The 12,137-nt window shown below is 46.0% G+C and overlaps 1 protein-coding gene and 1 non-coding gene across 3 annotated transcripts in view; both read right to left on the bottom strand.

Moving 5' to 3' along the window:
* Positions 1-8,265, bottom strand: part of GARRE1 (granule associated Rac and RHOG effector 1) — an 87,408-nt gene extending 79,143 nt beyond the window's left edge. Inside the window, exon 1 of one of the 2 annotated variants that reach the window (XM_006042946.4) lies at positions 8,130-8,265. The gene's annotated coding sequence lies outside the window, so the exon portion shown is untranslated. Of the gene's footprint in view, positions 1-423; positions 1,544-8,129 lie in introns of those variants that run through there. The other variant, XM_006042947.4, reaches the window with a different exon arrangement.
* On the bottom strand, positions 4,987-5,058 carry TRNAR-GCG. Its single transcript has one exon. It is a non-coding gene; the product is annotated as a tRNA-Arg (tRNA).
* Positions 8,266-12,137: the final 3,872 nt, after the last annotated feature.

Genomic DNA, 12,137 nt, shown 5'->3' with positions numbered 1-12,137 from the left:
CAAGACAGCCCTTGGAGGAGGACTGCAGTGGCTCATATTCTTAATTTGCCGGGTAAGATGCTCCAACATTGAGCGATTTCATGGAAACAGTTATGGCTTTGGGAGACAGATTGACCTGGATATGAAATCCTGCTCTTAGTAACTATCAGCTGAATAAATGATATTTACTAACCCAAGATCTTATGCAAATTACTGAACTCCTGTGCCTCAGTTTCTTCAGGACTTCAGTGAGGATTCAGTCCATAAAGGACAGCACTCAATAAATGGAAGCTACTGCTTTGAAACAGGCCACAGACCAGTCAGAGGGCAGCATTTTATCTTTTTTTTAAAATACTTCATTCTGGCCTGCTATCATTAAAAATACAAACTCCCCTTCACCCCCACCCCCACATAGTTATAATAACTTTCAAAAATATTTTTTACCTTCTTGCAGCTCTGGCCTCAACTCCCAAAGTCCTGGCAAGAAACTGAAAGCGGTGCTGCCCTGTGTTCTCCAGAGGGGAAGGAAACCAGGCCCTCCCACTTCCCTGCTGACCACTCCCTCCTCTTTCAGCCCCAAACTAGAGAAAGAACAGGGGCAGTGCTAAGGAACGAATCACCTTGCATTATAAAGTACATCACAAAGCAACTTAAGCATAGGTGCCTTCTCTCCTACCTTAAGATGGGGAACAAGATAGGTCCTTGAGGACTTCCCTGGTTGCGCAGTGAATAGAAGTCCGCCTGTCAGTGTTGGGACACAGGTTCAATTCCTAGTCCGGGAAGATTCCACATGCTGTGGAACAATGAAGCCTGAGCACCAATTACTGAACCTGTGCTCTAGGGCCCACAAGCCACAACTACTAGAGCCCCTGAGCCTCGAGCCCATGTTCCGTAACAAGAGAAGGCACCACAACGAGAAGCCCTCACACCACAACAGAGAGTAGCCCCAGTTCGCCTCAGCTAGAGAAGGCTGCACACAGCAACAAAGACCCAGTGCAGCCAAAAATACAGATAAATAAATGAAAAAAAAAAAAAAAAGACGACAGATCCTTGTCCCTGGTGAGAGGAACCACTTTCCCCTCTCCCTGCCTAGGTTACCAGACTGCAGCTCTCAAGGCTGGGAGCCAAGCCAGCTTCCTCTACCTGTTCTCAGGCACACACATCCCCCTCTGGGATCTGGGAGTTGGGTAGCAGAAGACTGAGGTTATTTGTAGGTTCGCCAGTCATAATGACCATCTCACTGGCACCTAATCCCCAAATCATTTTCAGTTAAGAAAATCTGAATTTTTTTCAGGTAATACCTACCTAGCTTTAATTGCACACTCAAAATCAATCTTTCACATTATGATTTTCTGCAACTACCAATTTGAAAAAGCATATATCTGATGGTGGCCTAGACACAAGGAACACAGTCAAAATAGTTTAAAAAAGAAAAAAAAATCAACACCATCTAGGAATGAATCCTAGAAACAGACCCAGGAAATGTAGAGGCCTATATCCAGGATGCCCACTGGCAGCACTGACTACAAGCACCAACCTGGAACTAACCCACATGTACTGCATTAAGGGGTTCATTAAAAAAAATTACACAGGAACACCCCACAATCATGTGAAAGATCAAGGTAGAGCTACCACATTTCATCAAGCCCAAACTGTCATTATCATAAATCATATCATTATTTTATATATATTAAGAACAGTGACTGGCCATGGCATTAATATACCCCAATTTCAGGCTCCCTCAAAGCTCTTTCCTGCCTCATTTCTCTGCCTCAGTCCACCTCAGACACATATCACCCCCAGAACAAGCCACTTTGTGTCCTTGTCTCTCCTTTCACTTTTCCTAGAAGTTACCAATATTTAAGATCCACTGTTTCGATGAAACCATCTCCGGCCCCTTTAGTTCCCATGGAGCCTCTGCAGATGAATTGTGGACACACAGAGCCAGACTGGACAGATCTTCACAATCACTTTGGTGCACAACACAGGGCCACACCACGACCACCACCACCAGAAACCCACACCTGTCAGGAACTGTTCTAAGGACTTCACAAATAACAACTCCTTTAAGCCTCACTATAACACCAGGAGGTAGGCACTATTACTTTCGCCCTTTTCAGAAAGGGTAAATTGAGGTAAAGAGAGGCTTAGAGGTTAGTGACTAATTAAGTAGTAGAGGCAGGATGCAAACTCAAGCAGTCTGGATACAGTCCTTGCCCTTAACCTCTACGCTACATTCCCTGTCTAAATGACTGCTGTGTACAACGGACATTTAGCTTTTAATTCTTTTTTTTTTTTCTTTTGGCTGTGCCATGCAGCCTGTAGGATCTTAGTTCTTGGACCAAGGATAGAACCTGTGCCCCCTACGTTGGAAGCGTGCGTGCATGCTCAGTCACTCAGCTGTGTCCAATTCTTTGCAGCCCCATGGACTGTAGCCTGCCAGGCTCCTCTGTCCATGGAATTTTTCAGGCAAGAATACTGGGAATAGGTTGCCATTTCCTACTCCAGGGACTCTTCTCGACCTAGGCATCAAACCCGCATCTCTTGTGTCTCCTGCACTGGCAGTCGGGTTCTCTACCACTAAGCCACCTGGGAAGCCTTACAGTGGAAGTACAAAATCTTAACCAATGGACTGCCAGGGAAGTCCCCCTACTAATTTTTAATTGACAATACATCATTGAAAAAATCATATTGTACAAAAGAGTATGCAAGAAAAAGCGAGGTCAGTCTACCAACCTCAATTTCTGGAGCCTCATTCCAATGGCAATCACTGTTCCTTTTCTATCATTCAAGAACTGTCTTCCTGCTCTTAGAAATCTGTTTCATGAGTACCCTCTCTCTCTTTTTTTTACACAAATGGGCACATATACACATTGTCTTGCATCTTGCCTTTTTCACTGAGATGATATTTCTCTGTGCTTGATGCATTCTGCACCTATGCTGTTTTGATTCAATACTAGGACATAGATATTTTCACACTTTAACCCAAGATGTTTTTATGAAGTCAGAAAATCTTGTGACCTTGGACTTTATTAGGAAACAGGAGCCACAAAAGGCTTTTAAGTGCATAGCAGATACCAAGGGTTAGCCTTATAGCAACACGCAGGCTGAATTGAGGGGCAGAGATCCTGTAGGTGATATCTGACATGTCATTTCTCTTTAACATTAAATACCTACATCACAGGATTATTATGAGGAGCAAACAAGGTAATATATGCAAAGCACTTCACATGACACCTGGCTGGCACAGTGAGGCTAAGGGATAGACACAACACTGGATGCAAAAGCTAGAGACTGTTATGAACTATATCTTCAAAAGCTGGCCCCACTTGCCAGTCTCATTTCCCTCTACTCCCCTATTCAGGTCTATCCACCCTTCACCCTAAATCTCCTTCAAGTCACATACCTCAAGGTCGCTCAGCTCTACACCTCTGTAGCTGTCATGATCCTGCCTAAAAGCCCGCTCCCCTTCTGGTGGAGATGAACTCACTACTTCCCACAGTATTCAGCTCAAGACCAGCTTCCCCTAGAAGTCTTCCTTGACAACTGAGGCTGAATTCTTTGAATAAGCAGTCTGGGAAGAGCACATCTGTCATGACTTCCCACCTTCTGGCTCTCAGCTTTGTCAGTGCACTCAGGAACAAGTAGGTTCAGGGGGACTGATTCAGGCTATCTAAGCTCAAAGATGACTGATGTATTAACCACAGAAGTGAAAGTCAAAGTTGCTCAGTCATGTCCAATTCTTTGTGACTCCATACACTATACAGTCCATGGAATTCTCCAGGCCAGAATGCTGGAGTGGGTAGCCTTTCCCTTCTCCAGGGACCTTTCCAATCCAGGGATCGAACCCAGGTCTTCCACACTGCAGGCAGATTCTTTACCAGCTGAGTCACAAGGGAAGTCCAAGAATACTGGAGTGGGTAGCCTATCCCATCTGCACCAGATCTTCCCGACCCAGGAATCAAACCAGGGTCTCCTGCATTGCAGGCAGATTCTTTACCAACTGAGCTATCAGGGAAGCCCTGAAGGCCAGTTACAAACTCCATAAATACTGAAAAGAGCTAATACTGAGCACTTACCGGGGGCCAAAGAGGAAGGTGTTATTATTACCCCATTTCTCGGATGGGGAAACAGACCAGAATCTGACCAAACAGTCAGGATGAAGAACACTCTCAACAGGCAATCTCCATGTAAAGTCATGTTCTAATCAAAGGGTTTTTGGATCATGGCAGCAAAGGAAAGATTCTTCCTACTAGAGTCCACTAGAGGTATCAACAGAGATGTACCCATCTGTTTGGAAGTGCAAAGGCCCAGTGGAGGACTGCACACAGCTCCTGCAACCAGGGTCCCCCGACGGTACTACAAACACATAAGTCGATTCTTGTCTTGGACCCACCAACCCAATTTCCAAAGATATCTTCCGAAACTTCTCCTTCCAGAGTCCCAGTCTTTCTTCTGAGGATACAACATTAAGTTTAAGCATCTGGCCACAAACACATTCCAATCATGCCTTCTAAGGGTTATAGCTGGGTCATTCTCATTGAACTTGAAAGTTTTCCCTGAAATTCTCAAACCTACATTTACAAACTTTTCTTGCCTTGTATTTTTTCTATAGATAATTGATGTAACATTCATTCTGATTTCAATCTCAGATGATCATTGATTCAATCAACAAATAATCCCTCTGGAAACACTGTGCTTCAGGCTGTGGAGACAGCAGCAGTGAACATGACAGACAAGATCTCTAAAACCTGTCTCCTGCTTCTAGGCACTTGCGATACTTGATGAAATTGCTTATCTGGTTTTCTTACCTAGGCCATTCCTTCTAGCTCTGTATTCCAATCTTCCAGTACAGTAACTGGCCTACACTGTGAAGTGAAGCGAAGTCGCTCAGTCGTGTCTGACTCTTTGCGACCCCATGGACTGTAGCTTATCAGGCTCCTCTGTCCATGGGATTTTCCAGGCAAGAGTGCTGGAGTGGATTGCCATTTCCTTCTCCAGGGGATATTCCCAACCCAGGAATCGAACCTGGGTCTCCTGCATCGCAGGCAGATGCTTTACCGTCTGAGCGACCAGGGAAGCCTACACTGTAAATACTCCGTAAACGTGAGCTAACTAAATTCATGACTAAATTCACTGGGTCTCGCTTTTCTAATTCAGAGTAGGATCATATTATGTCTGAAGTCTCTTAGAGCAAAGGTACAAGTTTACATCAAACTGTAAGGAATAGAAAGCAAATGGCAAATACAACCCAAATCAAGCAAGGAGAAGAGTTGTAATAAGTCAACTGGTAAGGACTTGAGAGTCACAAAGGACAAGCCACCTTGGGAAGCAGTGAAGGGCTCCCTCACCTGAAGAAAGTATGGCCTCAGGAACATGTGCAGGGGTCAGTTAGAGTGAGAAAGAAATTACTTGCAGCAAAGTCTGAGTTGGGGTCACCAAGTGGAAACAGGGTGAAGGGATGAAATGGGTCTCTACCTAGAAGTCACATACTGGATGAGTGAGAAGGAGCGTGCGCTGAGGGACAGAGGTAGAGGTATTAAGCTAAGCCTTAGAAAATGCCTAAACCCTGATGCTGGGAAAGACTGAAGGCAAAAGGAGAAGGGGGCAGTAGAGGACGAGATGATTAAATAGCATCACTGACTCAATGGACAAGAATCTGAGCAAACTCTGGGAGACCATAAAGGACAGAGAAGCCTGGTGTGCTACGGTCCATGGGGTCGCAAAGAGTCAGACACAACTTAGTGACTGAACAACAACAAAAATACAAAATGCTCCCAGGCAGATGTGGGAAGAAGAAGAGAAGCAAAGACAAATGAGAAAGCACAGTCACAAAGTTAAGATAGCATCAAGAAGGCCAACCAAGAGGAGGTTCACAACAGCAAGAAAGTGTGGCTCACCATGCCAAATACTTATGGTCAAGGGAAATGAGAAAGCAGCAGCCACTGTGTCTATCCATTAAGGGACCATCAGGAGAATGGACTCAGTATAAATAAAGACATTTGAAGCACAACCCCTGACACATCCAGGCTTTCAGTGAACTTATACTAAGAGAAAATGGGATCTCACTTTTTCTGTAACTCCAAAAAAGCAATTCCTTATTCAAACCAACATTCTCTGTCCACCTTGGAAGGTCATCATTTTCCACTAAGCAGAAAGTCACAGGAGGGAAGAGAGTGGACACTCAACTCATGTGATGTCCCAGTCCACTAACTCTCAGAAACTGTAATTTTCCTATAGACTTGTTAGATTTCCGTGACAAAAAGCTCCTGGTATATTAGGCTTCAGATTAGCAACAGAATAAACATTTAGCAAAATTTTCAGCTGAATCATGTGCAACTTGTTTAAAAAATTTTAAAGAGGATGCTTAAAACATGCTGTCTTCCAAAAATCCAGGGATAATTTTAGATAGAAAAATCTAGGCTTGCCAAGGGAATCTGAGAACTTTTCTATCTTGGTCTCCAATGCTAACCTACGTATTCGTGTGCAAAAATAGAGGAAGATTAGAATCTCAAATGCCAGATGGAAAAGTTGCCACAACAAACCTGAACTCTTCATATGGAGTTTGTTATCTTGTCAATAAGAAAGCAAATGAAACAGTAGTAACTAAACTTTCTCAAAAAATAAAAATTTAAAAAAAAAATTCAAACATTAAATACTCCCTGGGCTTTTAAGGAAAAATAATTTTTACAAAAGATACTGTGAATGGAATTTTGAAAAAGCATACACAAAATCTAAATATCAAGTCTGTAAGGAGTCCTTTACAAACACATACTTAGAACTTTTGGTGTAAAACATGATACAATGGCAATCATAGCTTATTCAATAAAATTGGGAAGGTATTTGGGAAATTTTTCATATCTTAAACCAAAACTCTATTTTAAGTAAATTAAATAGCTAAAAGAAAAACAAAATAAAACCATGAAATGAGAAGCAAAGATGGATGTATGTTATAAATACTGGAATGGAGAATAATTCTGGAAGCGTCAACGAAAGAAAAATAATACTATGCATTTTTAAAATGAATGTTACCTTTGACCTTATTTGTTAACTTATGCTATAAGAACCATCAGACAAATCCTGTGGCAGAATCATCTATCCCATGACGAAATGGAAGCACCTTATATGTTCATTAGTAGGACTTGGTTAAATTGTGATATACAAAGGTATATTATGAAGTCCATAAAAGTGATAATACATGTATTTATTGGTATCAACAAAATCTTAGCAATGGCTATCACTGAGTGGTAGGTTGCATGATGACAGTCACTTTAAAAAGTACTGTCACAAAACTTTGTGTAGTCTTGAGCGAGAAGAAAGGAGAATGAATTGCTTTTATAATGGGAGTGAGGGGCGGAAACAAGCTATTTTCAAATTAGGGCCTCTCCCCTCAAAGCTAAGTATTCCATCTGGCAAAATTTGTGAGGAGAATAAATAAAATTCTTATCATGCCAACCAGGCAAGCTTCTTTCCTCGCACCGAGCAGAGCAGGAAGACACACCCCTGACCCTACGCTCGCCCCTCGGGCTTAGATCCTTCATCCTCAGCCCCGGCCCTCTCGGGGTCCCCGCGCAACCTCCCCGGGCCCGACTGCGCCAACGGGCTCAGCGGGGCCGGAAAATCGTGTTCCTCGGGGCCCGGCCCGGCCCGGCCCCGGCGGGGAAGGTGAGCTCAGCCGACCGGCAGCCGCAGGGCGGCGTGAGGGCCGCGTCCCTAGGCAGTCCCCACGGACCCCGAGACCCATAGGCCGAGGTCCCTCCGCGGACTCCTCGGAGGGGTTTCCGGGAGCGGGTCCCGGGGCCAGCTCGACCTCCCCGGCCCCGGTAGCCCAAGGGAGCGCTCCCGGCCCCTCATGTCCAGTATCCGCGGGGTCCCGGCCGCGCCCCCAGTCCCAAGCACGAAACGCGAGGCCTCTCCAGGCTTCCGTCCGCCCAGCCAGCTCCCCCTGAGCCCGGCGTCCTCCACAGCGGACAGGCAAGGGGCGGGAGCCGACGGCCCTGAGCCCTGAGGCCCCGAGCGGGAGCGACGCCCCGCGAGCTCATCCAGTCGCCAGCCCCGGCAGCGGCCCACCGCCCTCCCGCCCCGCGGTGGGTGAGCCCGCCCGCCCGCCATCCAGAACCAGGCAGCGCCTGCTCGTGCCCGCTCCTCACCTGCGACGCGCCCCGGCCCCCTGCGCACCGCCCGGACCGGCTGTGTACACCGGAAGTGACGTCTCCGAGCCGGCCCCGCCCCCGCCCCGGGCGGACGCAGGGTGGCTGAGGACCCAGAGGCTGGGAGCCGACCCCCCTCTCGCAACGCGCTGCGCGAGCGGGGGACGCGAGCGGCCCTGCACCTCCGTCCCGACCTCCAAATGGGAGAGCCAGGGTGGGCTCGAGGACCGGAGGCCAGAGCCACCCAGTTTCTCTACTGTGACTTGGCCTCCGGGCGGGAGGGGTCAGCTGAGTCCACACAGATTTATTGTTAAAATTAATTACTGAGAAATAGCTGCCTGGTCTTGGCAGGCGCTGTAGGAACTGGATAGTGCCCTCTCCCTCATACGTTTATTCTCCAGCGATGGAAACATAATAATTGTTATAGATGCGCTTGATGATACAGTGCCAAATGAGACAAGGGCTAGGAGAGGAAAGTTGATGAGGGAGGGAGTCCCCAGACCTAGTGAAGGAGAGTGACCAGAGGATTCTTCCCTCAGGACAAAAGCAGGAGTTAAGGTCCTCAGGTGGGGAGGTTTGAAGAAGCAGGGAGGAAAGGATATTATTGCAGAAGTAACGGCAGGTGTTTTCAGTGGCTTTGTGTTCAAGAAACCAAGATGATGAGAAAATTTTACTTGAGAGCAAGGGGTGATTTGGCCATACTTGTGGGTTTAAAAGGATTACTTGGGCTATATTGTGGAGAAGGACTAGAGAGGAGAGGCAAGAGTGGACATAGATTTGTATGCCCATGTTAATAGCAACATTATTCATAAAAGTCAAAAAGCTGGAAGCAACCCAATGTCCCTCAATGCATGAACTGGATAAACAAAATGAGGTATATCCATTCAATGGACTATTATTTAGCCTTAAAAAGGAAGGGAATTCTGACACATGCTGCAAAAGGATAAACTGAAGACATTATGCTAAGTGAAAGAAGCCAATCACAAAAGGACAAATATTCTATAATTCCAATTAAATGAGGTACCTAGAATAGTCAAGTTCATAGAGACAGAGAGTAGAATGGTAGTTGACAGGGACTGGGAGGAGGGGAGCATTCGAGCATTCAGAGTTTGTAATTAATGGGTACAGAGAGGGACTTCCCTAAATGATCCAGTTAGGGTTGACTCCATGCTTCCAATGTGGGGGTGTGGGTTCATTCCCTATTTGGATAACAAGATCCCACACGCTGGATGGTGCAGCCAATAAATAAATACATACAGAATTGTGGGTTGGGAAGACGAGAAAGTTCTGCAGATGGATGTGGTGGTGATTGCACAACAGTGTGAATGTACTTAATGCCACAAAGCGGTCACTTAAACATGATTAAAACGGTGCATTTTATGTATATTTTACCAAGCTAGTTGGATGGATGTGGAGATCAGTAAGGAGTCTATTTCCTTTTTTTTTTTTTGCAAAAGGTGATCCTCGTTTAGACCAGGACCTGCACATTTTTTTTGTTCTTGAAAACATTTGAATATTGTGCAGCTTTATTTACTTACAACTTATATAGATGTGATACACTACTAATATGCTGCTTATGTTATGAAACATACATAAAAAGTTTTGAAAGATAAGTCTCAAGTTCTAATATTTTCTTCCTTTACTCCAATAGATCGCCTTCTTACTTTAGTGAGTCCGTGACTCTCTGAAAGTCATTCACATACTGTGGGAGTGCCAACGGGGAATACAGTCAGTGGTGAACTAGACATGGAGGATCAGAAAGAGAAGGGAATCCTAAAGCTCTCCTGGGTCTCTGGGATGAGCCATGGAAGTGGTAACACTCAGTGCAGGGAAGCTCCTGAAGACCACATTTGGAAGTGAGGAAGAGAGTAAAAAGGTCATGAGTGCCCTTGTGAGCATGATATCATGTGAAAGAGGACACACTGAGTAGGCAGTTGAGGTGGAACTCTGGAGCTTAGATGAGAGCTGGAGATGTCACTGGGCCTTAGGGGGCTAATGCAGCTAAAAGTGAGTGTAGATTGAGGAAATATATTTATTTATTTATGGCTGTGCTGGGTCTTCATCACTGCATGTAGCTTTCTCTTGTGGTGAGCTGGGGCTACTCTCTAGTTGTGGTGTATGGATTTCTCATTGTGGTGGCTTCTCTTGCAAAGCACAGGCTCTAGGGTGCGTGGGCTTTAGTAGTTGTGGAACATGGGCTTAGCTGCCCCATGGCATGTGGAATCTTCCCAGACCAGGGATCGAACCTGTGTCCCCTGCATTGGCAGATGGATTCTTTACCACTGGACCACCAAGGAAGTCCATGGTTTGTTTTTTAAGGTGGAGAAACTTAAACATGTATCAGTGTCAGAGAGAAAAGTCTGGTTGACAGAAAGAGGCTGAGTATACAGTAGAAAGATGATGTGATTCATCTTGTGAGGTTCTGAAAAGGCTGGAGGGGTTCTAAAATGCTTGGCCATGGGCTTACCTCAGTCTGCAGTAAAGCATGAGGGGAGCCTAGGGACAGAGGTATGAGGAGAGTGAAAAAGGTCTGAAAGCGGAAAGGAAAAAGGTGGTAGAATTTCTAAATTGTACTGAGGGCCTATTTCAGGTGGACAGAGCCTTCTTTCCTATTTAAGTGACTTGTCGCAGCAGTTTTCAGGTAAAAGCGAAGAAGACGAACAAGGATCCACCTGGGTCCTGAGTAACAGAGAGAGGAGCCAGTGTTACTGACATAATGGGCTGTGGAACTCAAGCTACCGGAGAGGGGATGTGATGCAGGACAGCAAAGTTGGAGGAAGTGTCCCTGGGTGCTGGTGTCACCACACCTATGTAGGCTGGAAAAGGAGTCAGAGATGATGGAGGCTGTAGTGGAAGCAAGGGATCTTAACCACTGGACCTCCGGGGAAGTCCCAGTGGTGCCTGGCTTCTGAGTGAGCCAAATGTGGCCCCTGCAGTCTCAGGATAAGCCCATTTCTTGCTTGAACGTTCTCCTAGCTCCCATTTTCCTCCTAACTTCTACTACAGACCCCCAAAGCCTCCCGTGGTTATGCCTAAAGGCACCTGGCAAATACTGGATGGGGCTTTAAAGGGGCTCCTCCGGTAAGCTCTGACCCACACACCCAGCCGCTGTTTCTTACTTCACTCGCGGTCCCAGAGTAACAGCCTGGAAACCACTCATGCCTGGCACCATCTGGGCCTTTCTCTAGACTTCAGTCCTGCGCCAGGAGTTTCCAGAGACCCATTCAGCCATGCCTACACTTCTTATTGGTATGGACACTACCAATCGTGGGGATCCTTTGGTGGCCTCTGGGGTGCTCTGAGCATCAGGCTATCTTGGATCTCCCAGGCTTACCTGAAGACATTTTGTATTGTGGAAATATCAACTCTGCTTTGTGAGCACACCTATCTATCATACGTACCTCCTAGAGGGTATGATACTTATTTTCATTCGTCCAACACACACAGATATAGAGAGAAAGGGAAAAAACACCCATGGACCCACCACACAGGTTTGAGACATTTATCACTTCATTGTTATTATCGTTCAGTTTTATGTCCCACTTTTTGTGACCTCATGGACTGCAGCATGCCAGACTCCTCTGTCCTTCACTGTCTTCTGGAGTTTGCTCAAATTCATGTCCTTTGAGTCGGTAATGCTATAGTATCTAACCATCTCATCCTCTGCCACCCCCTTCTCGTTTTGCCTTCAACCTTTCCCAGCATCCAGGTTTTTTCCAGTGAGTCGGCTTTCGCTTCAGGTGGCCAAAGTACTGGAGCTTCAGCTTCGGGATCCATCCTTCCAATGAACATTCAGGGTCAATTTCCTTTAGGATTGACAGGTTTGATCTCCTTGCTATCTGAGGGACTCTCAAGAGTCACTTCATGTCACCCCTTTATTCCAAGCTCCGTTGCAGCAGAGTGCCAAGAAAAGAGGATGGAGCCCACAAGTCTAGAGGTGGAGGCTGGACCCTCCTGGAGCCCCCACATCCTCGGGGACCAAAGCTGTGATCCTCCAGCTCTGCAGAC

The sequence above is a fragment of the Bubalus bubalis genome, chromosome 18 (genome assembly GCF_019923935.1).
Source record: "Bubalus bubalis isolate 160015118507 breed Murrah chromosome 18, NDDB_SH_1, whole genome shotgun sequence".
Lineage (NCBI taxonomy): Eukaryota > Metazoa > Chordata > Mammalia > Artiodactyla > Bovidae > Bubalus > Bubalus bubalis.
Note: the sequence above shows the minus strand (reverse complement) of the source record. Positions and strands in the feature narration are given on the sequence as shown.